Consider the following 13,763-nt stretch of genomic DNA (forward strand, 5'->3'; position numbering starts at 1 on the left):
CAAGGTTCTGTCCTAGGTCAGACTTTTTTCCCTATTCATGTTGCGTACGTCATCCGCAAACATGGTATTAGCTTTCATTGCTACGCTGACGACACACAGCTGTATCTGTCAGCAATGCCAGACAAGAGGCAGCAGCTGAACAAAATAGAGAATTGTCTGAAGGACATTAGACAGTGGATGCTCACCAACTTTCTTCTGTTAAACCCTGATAAGACAGAAGATCTTGTACTTGGGCCTCAAGCAGCCAGACATAAGCTGACTGACTACATCATAACTCTGGATAGCCTTTCTATCTCACCAAGTACTGAAGTAAAGAATCTAGGTGTCATCATTGATGCAGGTCTCTCATTCAATTCATATGTAGATAATGTCACTAGGATAACACTCTTTCACCTTAGAAATATTGCAAAAATAAGAAATCTAATCTCAATGCATGATGCTGAAAAGTTGGTCCATGCATTTATTACATCAAGGTTAGATTACTGCAATGCATTACTGTCTGGATGCTCTAGTAGATGCATGAGTAAACTCCAGCTAGTACAGAATGCTGCAGCCAGAGTTCTAACTAGAACCAGGAAATTTGACCACATCACCCCAGTCTTACAATCACTGCACTGGTTACCCATCAAATTTAGGATTGACTACAAAATCCTACTTTTGACCTATAAAGCTCTAAATGGTCTCACCCCACAGTACCTGAGTGAACTTTTAGTTGTTTACGAGCTGCCACGCCCCCTTCGATCAACAGGTGCGGGGTCACTACTGGTACCCAAAGTGCAGAAGGTCATAGCTGGGAGCAGATCCTTCTCATATAGAGCTCTGCAGTTGCGGAATGACTTGCCTGTCAGTGTCCGGTACTCAGACACAGTCTCAGTGTTTAAATGTAAACTGAAAAGACATCTGTTTTCTCTGGCCTACTGTTAAAGGCCCAGATACTGTGTCAATTATTAGGTCCACTAAAGTCACCCTGTTAAGCACAGACAGTGTTCAGTTCACCCTAGTTAGGCTGTCCTAGTTAGGGTACCGGGCCACTGTAGCACCAATATACTAATATACCACATATTTCAGTACCAGTCATACAATGCCACCGTCTGCCGCTGCTTCTGTTTTCTCTGAGATACTGAATCAAGCCCCCAGACTACGGGCAGACTCCAGTGAAGAGACCACCAGATAAAAGAGAAGAGGGGAAATACACCAGACAGATGCCCTGTTCAAGGTTGTCTACACTGTGCTTTGTTGTTGCCTGGCAAAGGCTTGAATTGTACTTTTTGCAAATAAAAGCTTACCACTCCAACTTTTTGCCTTTTCTCCATCATAAATTGACAGTAAATCAGGAGTTTTCACTCTTTGATATGTGTTCAAGCCCCTTTGGTTTAAAGTTCAAGATTTTCAAGCAGAGTTTGTGTACGGAAAAACCAGCTGAAGAATGCCCAATCTTGTCTGATCTCAGAAGCTAAGAAGGCTTGGGCCTGGTTAGTACTTGGATGGGAGACTACGTGGGAATGCCAGGTGCTGTAAGCTTTAACTATTAAAAAACTTTTAAAATGAAAGTATTTACATGGCTTTGTTAGCTTTTTTTGCCTTTTCTCCATCATAATTTGACAGTAAAGCGGGAGTTTTCACTCTTTGATATGTGTTCAAGCCCCTTTGGTTTAAAGTTCAAGATTTTCAAGCAGTGATTGTGTACGGACAAACCAGCTGAAGAATGCCCAATCTTGTCTGATCTTAGAAGCTAAGAAGGCTTGGGCCTGGTTAGTACTTGGATGGGAGACTACATGGGAATACCAGGTGCTGTAAGCTTTAACTCTTGAAAAACTTTTAAAATGAAAGTATTTACATGGCTTTGTTAGCTTTTTTTGCCTTTTCTCCATCATAATTTGATAGTAAAGCGGGAGTTTTCGCACTTTATAATGTTTTCAAAGCCCTTTTGTTTAAAGTCCAAGATTTTGAAGCAGAGTTTGCTTACGGACTTGCCAGCTGAAGATTGCCCAATCTTGTCTGATCTCAGAAGCTAAGAAGGCTTGGGCCTGGTCAGTACTTGGATGGGAGACTACATGGGAATGCCAGGTGCTGTAAGCTTTAACTATTGTAAAACTTTTAAAATGAAAGTATTTACATCACTTTGTTAACTTTTTTAAAGTAAGTTAAGGGGTACTTTCTTTCTTTAGTATGTTTTCCCGCCTTTTTTCTTTTTTTTTTTTCTTTTTTTTTTTAAACTTCTCTTCAGGTTTCTTTGTCTGTGTGTGCTCTACAACGATCATTCACAGGCTTGGCTATGGAGTGGGGTGGAGCTGAATCGATTAGGTGGGGTTTTCCAGCCCTCGGCCTTCAGGTGCCACGCACCCTGATGTCAATTTAATATCTGATATGTCATATTAAGCGGATTTTTAGAACAGGGAGTCGGCAATAGGGCCTGCTCCATCCGCTCCATTCATCGACCCAGTATTGCATTGCCTCTAGAAGGTGTGCACTTTATTTGTTGTTTTGCAAATAAAAGCTTACCACTCCAACTTTTTGCCTTTTCTCCATCATAATTTGACAGTAAAGCGGGAGTTTTCACTCTTTGATATGTGTTCAAGCCCCTTTGGTTTAAAGTTCAAGATTTTCAAGCAGAGTTTGTGTACGGACAAACCAGCTGAAGAATGCCCAATCTTGTCTGATCTTAGAAGCTAAGAAGGCTTGGGCCTGGTTAGTACTTGGATGGGAGACTACATGGGAATACCAGGTGCTGTAAGCTTTAACTCTTGAAAAACTTTTAAAATGAAAGTATTTACATGGCTTTGTTAGCTTTTTTTGCCTTTTCTCCATCATAATTTGATAGTAAAGCGGGAGTTTTCGCACTTTATAATGTTTTCAAAGCCCTTTTGTTTAAAGTCCAAGATTTTGAAGCAGAGTTTGCTTACGGACTTGCCAGCTGAAGATTGCCCAATCTTGTCTGATCTCAGAAGCTAAGAAGGCTTGGGCCTGGTCAGTACTTGGATGGGAGACTACATGGGAATGCCAGGTGCTGTAAGCTTTAACTATTGTAAAACTTTTAAAATGAAAGTATTTACATCACTTTGTTAACTTTTTTAAAGTAAGTTAAGGGGTACTTTCTTTCTTTAGTATGTTTTCCCGCCTTTTTTCTTTTTTTTTTTTTTTTTTTTTTTTAAACTTCTCTTCAGGTTTCTTTGTCTGTGTGTGCTCTACAACGATCATTCACAGGCTTGGCTATGGAGTGGAGTGGAGCTGAATCGATTAGGTGGGGTTTTCCAGCCCTCGGCCTTCAGGTGCTACGCACCCTGATGTCAATTTAATATCTGATATGTCATATTAAGCGGATTTTTAGAACAGGGAGTCGGCAATAGGGCCTGCTCCATCCGCTCCATTCATCGACCCAGTATTGCATTGCCTCTAGAAGGTGTGCACTTTATTTGTTGTTTTGCAAATAAAAGCTTACCACTCCAACTTTTTGCCTTTTCTCCATCATAATTTGACAGTAAAGCGGGAGTTTTCACTCTTTGATATGTGTTCAAGCCCCTTTGGTTTAAAGTTCAAGATTTTCAAGCAGAGTTTGTGTACGGACAAACCAGCTGAAGAATGCCCAATCTTGTCTGATCTCAGAAGCTAAGAAGGCTTGGGCCTGGTTAGTACTTGGATGGGAGACTACCTGGGAATACCAGGTGCTGTAAGCTTTAACTATTGAAAAACTTTTCAAATGAAAGTATTTACATGGCTTTGTTAGCTTTTTTTGCCTTTTCTCCATCATAATTTGATAGTAAAGCGGGAGTTTTCGCACTTTATAATGTTTTCAAAGCCCTTTTGTTTAAAGTCCAAGATTTTCAAGCAGAGTTTGCTTACGGACATGCCAGCTGAAGATTGCCCAATCTTGTCTGATCTCAGAAGCTAAGAAGGCTTGGGCCTGGTTAGTACTTGGATGGGAGACTACATGGGAATGCCAGGTGCTGTAAGCTTTAACTATTGTAAAACTTTTAAAATGAAAGTATTTACATCACTTTGTTAACTTTTTTAAAGTAAGTTAAGGGGTACTTTCTTTCTTTAGTATGTTTTCCCGCCTTTTTTCTTTTTTTTTTTTTTTTTTTTTTTTTTAAACTTCTCTTCAGGTTTCTTTGTCTGTGTGTGCTCTACAACGATCATTCACAGGCTTGGCTATGGAGTGGGAGTGGAGCTGAATCGATTAGGTGGGGTTTTCCAGCCCTCGGCCTTCAGGTGCTACGCACCCTGATGTCAATTTAATATCTGATATGTCATATTAAGCGGATTTTTAGAACAGGGAGTCGGCAATAGGGCCTGCTCCATCCGCTCCATTCATCGACCCAGTATTGCATTGCCTCTAGAAGGTGTGCACTTTATTTGTTGTTTTGAAAATAAAAGCTTACCACTCCAACTTTTTGCCTTTTCTCCATCATAATTTGACAGTAAAGCGGGAGTTTTCACTCTTTGATATGTGTTCAAGCCCCTTTGGTTTAAAGTTCAAGATTTTCAAGCAGAGTTTGTGTACGGACAAACCAGCTGAAGAATGCCCAATCTTGTCTGATCTCAGAAGCTAAGAAGGCTTGGGCCTGGTTATTACTTGGATGGGAGACTACCTGGGAATACCAGGTGCTGTAAGCTTTAACTATTGAAAAACTTTTCAAATGAAAGTATTTACATGGCTTTGTTAGCTTTTTTTGCCTTTTCTCCATCATAATTTGATAGTAAAGCGGGAGTTTTCGCACTTTATAATGTTTTCAAAGCCCTTTTGTTTAAAGTCCAAGATTTTCAAGCAGAGTTTGCTTACGGACATGCCAGCTGAAGAATGCCCAATCTTGTCTGATCTCAGAAGCTAAGAAGGCTTGGGCCTGGTTAGTACTTGGATGGGAGACTACATGGGAATGCCAGGTGCTGTAAGCTTTAACTATTGTAAAACTTTTAAAATGAAAGTATTTACATCACTTTGTTAACTTTTTTTAAAGTAAGTTAAGGGGTATTTTCTTTCTTTGGTATGTTTTCCCGCCTTTTTTCTTTTTTTTTTTTTTTTTTTTTTTTAAACTTCTCTTCAGGTTTCTTTGTCTGTGTGTGCTCTACAACGATCATTCACAGGCTTGGCTATGGAGTGGAGTGGAGCTGAATCGATTAGGTGGGGTTTTCCAGCCCTCGGCCTTCAGGTGCTACGCACCCTGATGTCAATTTAATATCTGATATGTCATATTAAGCGGATTTTTAGAACAGGGAGTCGGCAATAGGGCCTGCTCCATCCGCTCCATTCATCGACCCAGTATTGCATTGCCTCTAGAAGGTGTGCACTTTATTTGTTGTTTTGAAAATAAAAGCTTACCACTCCAACTTTTTGCCTTTTCTCCATCATAATTTGACAGTAAAGCGGGAGTTTTCACTCTTTGATATGTGTTCAAGCCCCTTTGGTTTAAAGTTCAAGATTTTCAAGCAGAGTTTGTGTACGGACAAACCAGCTGAAGAATGCCCAATCTTGTCTGATCTCAGAAGCTAAGAAGGCTTGGGCCTGGTTATTACTTGGATGGGAGACTACCTGGGAATACCAGGTGCTGTAAGCTTTAACTATTGAAAAACTTTTCAAATGAAAGTATTTACATGGCTTTGTTAGCTTTTTTTGCCTTTTCTCCATCATAATTTGACAGTAAAGCGGGCAGTTTTCGCACTTTATAATGTTTTCAAAGCCCTTTTGGTTTAAAGTTCAAGATTTTCAAGCAGAGTTTGTGTACGGACAAACCAGCTGAAGAATACCCAATCTTGTCTGATCTGAGAAGCTAAGAAGGCTTGGGCCTGGTTAGTACTTGGATGGGAGACTACATGGGAATACCAGGTGCTGTAAGCTTTAATTATTGAAAAACTTTTAAAATGAAAGTATTTACATGGCTTTGTTAGCTTTTTTTGCCTTTTCTCCATCATAATTTGATAGTAAAGCGGGAGTTTTCGCACTTTATAATGTTTTCAAAGCCCTTTTGTTTAAAGTCCAAGATTTTGAAGCAGAGTTTGCTTACGGACATGCCAGCTGAAGATTGCCCAATCTTGTCTGATCTCAGAAGCTAAGAAGGCTTGGGCCTGGTTAGTACTTGGATGGGAGACTACATGGGAATGCCAGGTGCTGTAAGCTTTAACTATTGTAAAACTTTTAAAATGAAAGTATTTACATCACTTTGTTAACTTTTTTTAAAGTAAGTTAAGGGGTATTTTCTTTCTTTGGTATGTTTTCCCGCCTTTTTTCTTTTTTTTTTTTTTTTTTTTTTTAAACTTCTCTTCAGGTTTCTTTGTCTGTGTGTGCTCTACAACGATCATTCACAGGCTTGGCTATGGAGTGGAGTGGAGCTGAATCGATTAGGTGGGGTTTTCCAGCCCTCGGCCTTCAGGTGCTATGCACCCTGATGTCAATTTAATATCTGATATGTCATATTAAGCGGATTTTTAGAACGGCAATAGGGCCTGCTCCATCCGCTCCATTCATCGACCCAGTATTGCATTGCCTCTAGAAGGTGTGCACTTTATTTGTTGTTTTGAAAATAAAAGCTTACCACTCCAACTTTTTGCCTTTTCTCCATCATAATTTGACAGTAAAGCGGGAGTTTTCACTCTTTGATATGTGTTCAAGCCCCTTTGGTTTAAAGTTCAAGATTTTCAAGCAGAGTTTGTGTACGGACAAACCAGCTGAAGAATGCCCAATCTTGTCTGATCTCAGAAGCTAAGAAGGCTTGGGCCTGGTTATTACTTGGATGGGAGACTACCTGGGAATACCAGGTGCTGTAAGCTTTAACTATTGAAAAACATTTCAAATGAAAGTATTTACATGGCTTTGTTAGCTTTTTTTGCCTTTTCTCCATCATAATTTGATAGTAAAGCGGGAGTTTTCGCACTTTATAATGTTTTCAAAGGCCTTTTGTTTAAAGTCCAAGATTTTCAAGCAGAGTTTGCTTACGGACATGCCAGCTGAAGATTGCCCAATCTTGTCTGATCTCAGAAGCTAAGAAGGCTTGGGCCTGGTTAGTACTTGGATGGGAGACTACATGGGAATGCCAGGTGCTGTAAGCTTTAACTATTGTAAAACTTTTAAAATGAAAGTATTTACATCACTTTGTTAACTTTTTTTAAAGTAAGTTAAGGGGTATTTTCTTTCTTTGGTATGTTTTCCCGCCTTTTTTCTTTTTTTTTTTTTTTTTTTTTTTTAAACTTCTCTTCAGGTTTCTTTGTCTGTTTGTGCTCTACAACGATCATTCACAGGCTTGGCTATGGAGTGGAGTGGAGCTAAATCGATTAGGTGGGGTTTTCCAGCCCTCGGCCTTCAGGTGCTATGCACCCTGATGTCAATTTAATATCTGATATGTCATATTAAGCGGATTTTTAGAACGGCAATAGGGCCTGCTCCATCCGCTCCATTCATCGACCCAGTATTGCATTGCCTCTAGAAGGTGTGCACTTTATTTGTTGTTTTGAAAATAAAAGCTTACCACTCCAACTTTTTGCCTTTTCTCCATCATAATTTGACAGTAAAGCGGGAGTTTTCACTCTTTGATATGTGTTCAAGCCCCTTTGGTTTAAAGTTCAAGATTTTCAAGCAGAGTTTGTGTACGGACAAACCAGCTGAAGAATGCCCAATCTTGTCTGATCTCAGAAGCTAAGAAGGCTTGGGCCTGGTTATTACTTGGATGGGAGACTACCTGGGAATACCAGGTGCTGTAAGCTTTAACTATTGAAAAACTTTTCAAATGAAAGTATTTACATGGCTTTGTTAGCTTTTTTTGCCTTTTCTCCATCATAATTTGACAGTAAAGCGGGAGTTTTCGCACTTTATAATGTTTTCAAAGCCCTTTTGGTTTAAAGTTCAAGATTTTCAAGCAGAGTTTGTGTACGGACAAACCAGCTGAAGAATGCCCAATCTTGTCTGATCTCAGAAGCTAAGAAGGCTTGGGCCTGGTTAGTACTTGGATGGGAGACTACATGGGAATACCAGGTGCTGTAAGCTTTAACTATTGAAAAACTTTTCAAATGAAAGTATTTACATGGCTTTGTTAGCTTTTTTTGCCTTTTCTCCATCATAATTTGATAGTAAAGCGGGAGTTTTCGCACTTTATAATGTTTTCAAAGCCCTTTTGTTTAAAGTCCAAGATTTTCAAGCAGAGTTTGCTTACGGACATGCCAGCTGAAGATTGCCCAATCTTGTCTGATCTCAGAAGCTAAGAAGGCTTGGGCCTGGTTAGTACTTGGATGGGAGACTACATGGGAATGCCAGGTGCTGTAAGCTTTAACTATTGTAAAACTTTTAAAATGAAAGTATTTACATCACTTTGTTAACTTTTTTTAAAGTAAGTTAAGGGGTATTTCTTTCTTTGGTATGTTTTCCCGCCTTTTTTCTTTTTTTTTTTTTTTTTTTTTTTTAAACTTCTCTTCAGGTTTCTTTGTCTGTGTGTGCTCTACAACGATCATTCACAGGCTTGGCTATGGAGTGGAGTGGAGCTGAATCGATTAGGTGGGGTTTTCCAGCCCTCGGCCTTCAGGTGCTACGCACCCTGATGTCAATTTAATATCTGATATGTCATATTAAGCGGATTTTTATAACAGGGAGTCGGCAATAGGGCCTGCTCCATCCGCTTTATTCATCGACCCAGTATTGCATTGCCTCTAGAAGGTGTGCACTTTATTTGTTGTTTTGCAAATAAAAGCTTACCACTCCAACTTTTTGCCTTTTCTCCATCATAATTTGACAGTAAAGCGGGAGTTTTCACTCTTTGATATGTGTTCAAGCCCCTTTGGTTTAAAGTTCAAGATTTTCAAGCAGAGTTTGTGTACGGACAAACCAGCTGAAGAATGCCCAATCTTGTCTGATCTCAGAAGCTAAGAAGGCTTGGGCCTGGTTATTACTTGGATGGGAGACTACCTGGGAATACCAGGTGCTGTAAGCTTTAACTATTGAAAAACTTTTCAAATGAAAGTATTTACATGGCTTTGTTAGCTTTTTTTGCCTTTTCTCCATCATAATTTGACAGTAAAGCGGGAGTTTTCGCACTTTATAATGTTTTCAAAGCCCTTTTGGTTTAAAGTTCAAGATTTTCAAGCAGAGTTTGTGTACGGACAAACCAGCTGAAGAATGCCCAATCTTGTCTGATCTCAGAAGCTAAGAAGGCTTGGGCCTGGTTAGTACTTGGATGGGAGACTACATGGGAATACCAGGTGCTGTAAGCTTTAACTATTGAAAAACTTTTAAAATGAAAGTATTTACATGGCTTTGTTAGCTTTTTTTGCCTTTTCTCCATCATAATTTGATAGTAAAGCGGGAGTTTTCGCACTTTATAATGTTTTCAAAGCCCTTTTGTTTAAAGTCCAAGATTTTCAAGCAGAGTTTGCTTACGGACATGCCAGCTGAAGATTGCCCAATCTTGTCTGATCTCAGAAGCTAAGAAGGCTTGGGCCTGGTTAGTACTTGGATGGGAGACTACATGGGAATGCCAGGTGCTGTAAGCTTTAACTATTGTAAAACTTTTAAAATGAAAGTATTTACATCACTTTGTTAACTTTTTTAAAGTAAGTTAAGGGGTACTTTCTTTCTTTTGGTATGTTTTCCCGCCTTTTTTCTTTTTTTTTTTTTTTTTTTTTTAAACTTCTCTTCAGGTTTCTTTGTCTGTGTGTGCTCTACAACGATCATTCACAGGCTTGGCTATGGAGTGGAGTGGAGCTGAATCGATTAGGTGGGGTTTTCCAGCCCTCGGCCTTCAGGTGCTACGCACCCTGATGTCAATTTAATATCTGATATGTCATATTAAGCGGATTTTTAGAACAGGGAGTCGGCAATAGGGCCTGCTCCATCCGCTCCATTCATCGACCCAGTATTGCATTGCCTCTAGAAGGTGTGCACTTTATTTGTTGTTTTGCAAATAAAAGCTTACCACTCCAACTTTTTGCCTTTTCTCCATCATAATTTGACAGTAAAGCGGGAGTTTTCACTCTTTGATATGTGTTCAAGCCCCTTTGGTTTAAAGTTCAAGATTTTCAAGCAGAGTTTGTGTACGGACAAACCAGCTGAAGAATGCCCAATCTTGTCTGATCTCAGAAGCTAAGAAGGCTTGGGCCTGGTTATTACTTGGATGGGAGACTACCTGGGAATACCAGGTGCTGTAAGCTTTAACTATTGAAAAACTTTTCAAATGAAAGTATTTACATGGCTTTGTTAGCTTTTTTTGCCTTTTCTCCATCATAATTTGACAGTAAAGCGGGAGTTTTCGCACTTTATAATGTTTTCAAAGCCCTTTTGGTTTAAAGTTCAAGATTTTCAAGCAGAGTTTGTGTACGGACAAACCAGCTGAAGAATGCCCAATCTTGTCTGATCTCAGAAGCTAAGAAGGCTTGGGCCTGGTTAGTACTTGGATGGGAGACTACATGGGAATACCAGGTGCTGTAAGCTTTAACTATTGAAAAACTTTTCAAATGAAAGTATTTACATGGCTTTGTTAGCTTTTTTTTGCCTTTTCTCCATCATAATTTGATAGTAAAGCGGGAGTTTTCGCACTTTATAATGTTTTCAAAGCCCTTTTGTTTAAAGTCCAAGATTTTCAAGCAGAGTTTGCTTACGGACATGCCAGCTGAAGATTGCCCAATCTTGTCTGATCTCAGAAGCTAAGAAGGCTTGGGCCTGGTTAGTACTTGGATGGGAGACTACATGGGAATGCCAGGTGCTGTAAGCTTTAACTATTGTAAAACTTTTAAAATGAAAGTATTTACATCACTTTGTTAACTTTTTTTAAAGTAAGTTAAGGGGTATTTTCTTTCTTTGGTATGTTTTCCCGCCTTTTTTCTTTTTTTTTTTTTTTTTTTTTTTTAAACTTCTCTTCAGGTTTCTTTGTCTGTGTGTGCTCTACAACGATCATTCACAGGCTTGGCTATGGAGTGGAGTGGAGCTAAATCGATTAGGTGGGGTTTTCCAGCCCTCGGCCTTCAGGTGCTATGCACCCTGATGTCAATTTAATATCTGATATGTCATATTAAGCGGATTTTTAGAACGGCAATAGGGCCTGCTCCATCCGCTCCATTCATCGACCCAGTATTGCATTGCCTCTAGAAGGTGTGCACTTTATTTGTTGTTTTGCAAATAAAAGCTTACCACTCCAACTTTTTGCCTTTTCTCCATCATAATTTGACAGTAAAGCGGGAGTTTTCACTCTTTGATATGTGTTCAAGCCCCTTTGGTTTAAAGTTCAAGATTTTCAAGCAGAGTTTGTGTACGGACAAACCAGCTGAAGAATGCCCAATCTTGTCTGATCTCAGAAGCTAAGAAGGCTTGGGCCTGGTTATTACTTGGATGGGAGACTACCTGGGAATACCAGGTGCTGTAAGCTTTAACTATTGAAAAACTTTTCAAATGAAAGTATTTACATGGCTTTGTTAGCTTTTTTTGCCTTTTCTCCATCATAATTTGACAGTAAAGCGGGAGTTTTCGCACTTTATAATGTTTTCAAAGCCCTTTTGGTTTAAAGTTCAAGATTTTCAAGCAGAGTTTGTGTACGGACAAACCAGCTGAAGAATGCCCAATCTTGTCTGATCTCAGAAGCTAAGAAGGCTTGGGCCTGGTTAGTACTTGGATGGGAGACTACCTGGGAATACCAGGTGCTGTAAGCTTTAACTATTGAAAAACTTTTCAAATGAAAGTATTTACATGGCTTTGTTAGCTTTTTTTGCCTTTTCTCCATCATAATTTGATAGTAAAGCGGGAGTTTTCGCACTTTATAATGTTTTCAAAGCCCTTTTGTTTAAAGTCCAAGATTTTCAAGCAGAGTTTGCTTACGGACATGCCAGCTGAAGATTGCCCAATCTTGTCTGATCTCAGAAGCTAAGAAGGCTTGGGCCTGGTTAGTACTTGGATGGGAGACTACATGGGAATGCCAGGTGCTGTAAGCTTTAACTATTGTAAAACTTTTAAAATGAAAGTATTTACATCACTTTGTTAACTTTTTTTAAAGTAAGTTAAGGGGTACTTTCTTTCTTTAGGTATGTTTTCCCGCCTTTTTTCTTTTTTTTTTTTTTTTTTTTTTTAAACTTCTCTTCAGGTTTCTTTGTCTGTGTGTGCTCTACAACGATCATTCACAGGCTTGGCTATGGAGTGGGGTGGAGCTGAATCGATTAGGTGGGGTTTTCCAGCCCTCGGCCTTCAGGTGCTACGCACCCTGATGTCAATTTAATATCTGATATGTCATATTAAGCGGATTTTTAGAACAGGGAGTCGGCAATAGGGCCTGCTCCATCCGCTCCATTCATCGACCCAGTATTGCATTGCCTCTAGAAGGTGTGCACTTTATTTGTTGTTTTGCAAATAAAAGCTTACCACTCCAACTTTTTGCCTTTTCTCCATCATAATTTGACAGTAAAGCGGGAGTTTTCACTCTTTGATATGTGTTCAAGCCCCTTTGGTTTAAAGTTCAAGATTTTCAAGCAGAGTTTGTGTACGGACAAACCAGCTGAAGAATGCCCAATCTTGTCTGATCTCAGAAGCTAAGAAGGCTTGGGCCTGGTTATTACTTGGATGGGAGACTACCTGGGAATACCAGGTGCTGTAAGCTTTAACTATTGAAAAACTTTTCAAATGAAAGTATTTACATGGCTTTGTTAGCTTTTTTTGCCTTTTCTCCATCATAATTTGACAGTAAAGCGGGAGTTTTCGCACTTTATAATGTTTTCAAAGCCCTTTTGGTTTAAAGTTCAAGATTTTCAAGCAGAGTTTGTGTACGGACAAACCAGCTGAAGAATGCCCAATCTTGTCTGATCTCAGAAGCTAAGAAGGCTTGGGCCTGGTTAGTACTTGGATGGGAGACTACATGGGAATACCAGGTGCTGTAAGCTTTAACTATTGAAAAACTTTTAAAATGAAAGTATTTACATGGCTTTGTTAGCTTTTTTTGCCTTTTCTCCATCATAATTTGATAGTAAAGCGGGAGTTTTCGCACTTTATAATGTTTTCAAAGCCCTTTTGTTTAAAGTCCAAGATTTTCAAGCAGAGTTTGCTTACGGACATGCCAGCTGAAGAATGCCCAATCTTGTCTGATCTCAGAAGCTAAGAAGGCTTGGGCCTGGTTAGTACTTGGATGGGAGACTACATGGGAATGCCAGGTGCTGTAAGCTTTAACTATTGTAAAACTTTTAAAATGAAAGTATTTACATCACTTTGTTAACTTTTTTAAAGTAAGTTAAGGGGTACTTTCTTTCTTTAGTATGTTTTCCCGCCTTTTTTCTTTTTTTTTTTTTTTTTTTTTTTTTAAACTTCTCTTCAGGTTTCTTTGTCTGTGTGTGCTCTACAACGATCATTCACAGGCTTGGCTATGGAGTGGGGTGGAGCTGAATCGATTAGGTGGGGTTTTCCAGCCCTCGGCCTTCAGGTGCTACGCACCCTGATGTCAATTTAATATCTGATATGTCATATTAAGCGGATTTTTAGAACAGGGAGTCGGCAATAGGGCCTGCTCCATCCGCTCCATTCATCGACCCAGTATTGCATTGCCTCTAGAAGGTGTGCACTTTATTTGTTGTTTGCAAATAAAAGCTTACCACTCCAACTTTTTGCCTTTTCTCCATCATAATTTGACAGTAAAGCGGGAGTTTTCACTCTTTGATATGTGTTCAAGCCCCTTTGGTTTAAAGTTCAAGATTTTCAAGCAGAGTTTGTGTACGGACAAACCAGCTGAAGAATGCCCAATCTTGTCTGATCTCAGAAGCTAAGAAGGCTTGGGCCTGGTTAGTACTTGGATGGGAGACTACCTGGGAATACCAGGTGC

At 39.5% G+C, this 13,763-nt stretch overlaps 18 pseudogenes; all 18 read left to right on the forward strand.

Moving 5' to 3' along the window:
- The first annotated feature begins 1,681 nt into the window (after nt 1-1,681).
- On the forward strand, nt 1,682-1,800 carry LOC114782120 (uncharacterized; annotated as a pseudogene).
- An 818-nt stretch (nt 1,801-2,618) lies between these two features.
- LOC114782122 (uncharacterized) lies at nt 2,619-2,737 on the forward strand (annotated as a pseudogene).
- An 818-nt stretch (nt 2,738-3,555) lies between these two features.
- On the forward strand, nt 3,556-3,674 carry LOC114782112 (uncharacterized; annotated as a pseudogene).
- Nucleotides 3,675-3,834: 160 nt separating this feature from the next.
- LOC114782123 (uncharacterized) lies at nt 3,835-3,953 on the forward strand (annotated as a pseudogene).
- Nucleotides 3,954-4,774: 821 nt separating this feature from the next.
- On the forward strand, nt 4,775-4,893 carry LOC114782105 (uncharacterized; annotated as a pseudogene).
- An 821-nt stretch (nt 4,894-5,714) lies between these two features.
- LOC114782114 (uncharacterized) lies at nt 5,715-5,833 on the forward strand (annotated as a pseudogene).
- A 160-nt stretch (nt 5,834-5,993) lies between these two features.
- Nucleotides 5,994-6,112, forward strand: LOC114782106 (uncharacterized; annotated as a pseudogene).
- Nucleotides 6,113-6,922: 810 nt separating this feature from the next.
- On the forward strand, nt 6,923-7,041 carry LOC114782107 (uncharacterized; annotated as a pseudogene).
- Nucleotides 7,042-7,853: 812 nt separating this feature from the next.
- On the forward strand, nt 7,854-7,972 carry LOC114782115 (uncharacterized; annotated as a pseudogene).
- A 160-nt stretch (nt 7,973-8,132) lies between these two features.
- LOC114782108 (uncharacterized) lies at nt 8,133-8,251 on the forward strand (annotated as a pseudogene).
- Nucleotides 8,252-9,070: 819 nt separating this feature from the next.
- On the forward strand, nt 9,071-9,189 carry LOC114782117 (uncharacterized; annotated as a pseudogene).
- Nucleotides 9,190-9,349: 160 nt separating this feature from the next.
- On the forward strand, nt 9,350-9,468 carry LOC114782109 (uncharacterized; annotated as a pseudogene).
- An 818-nt stretch (nt 9,469-10,286) lies between these two features.
- On the forward strand, nt 10,287-10,405 carry LOC114782118 (uncharacterized; annotated as a pseudogene).
- A 161-nt stretch (nt 10,406-10,566) lies between these two features.
- Nucleotides 10,567-10,685, forward strand: LOC114782110 (uncharacterized; annotated as a pseudogene).
- An 812-nt stretch (nt 10,686-11,497) lies between these two features.
- Nucleotides 11,498-11,616, forward strand: LOC114782113 (uncharacterized; annotated as a pseudogene).
- A 160-nt stretch (nt 11,617-11,776) lies between these two features.
- Nucleotides 11,777-11,895, forward strand: LOC114782111 (uncharacterized; annotated as a pseudogene).
- An 820-nt stretch (nt 11,896-12,715) lies between these two features.
- On the forward strand, nt 12,716-12,834 carry LOC114782119 (uncharacterized; annotated as a pseudogene).
- Nucleotides 12,835-12,994: 160 nt separating this feature from the next.
- On the forward strand, nt 12,995-13,113 carry LOC114782116 (uncharacterized; annotated as a pseudogene).
- Nucleotides 13,114-13,763: the final 650 nt, after the last annotated feature.

This window comes from Denticeps clupeoides, unplaced genomic scaffold (assembly GCF_900700375.1).
Source record: "Denticeps clupeoides unplaced genomic scaffold, fDenClu1.1, whole genome shotgun sequence".
Classification (NCBI taxonomy): domain Eukaryota; kingdom Metazoa; phylum Chordata; class Actinopteri; order Clupeiformes; family Denticipitidae; genus Denticeps; species Denticeps clupeoides.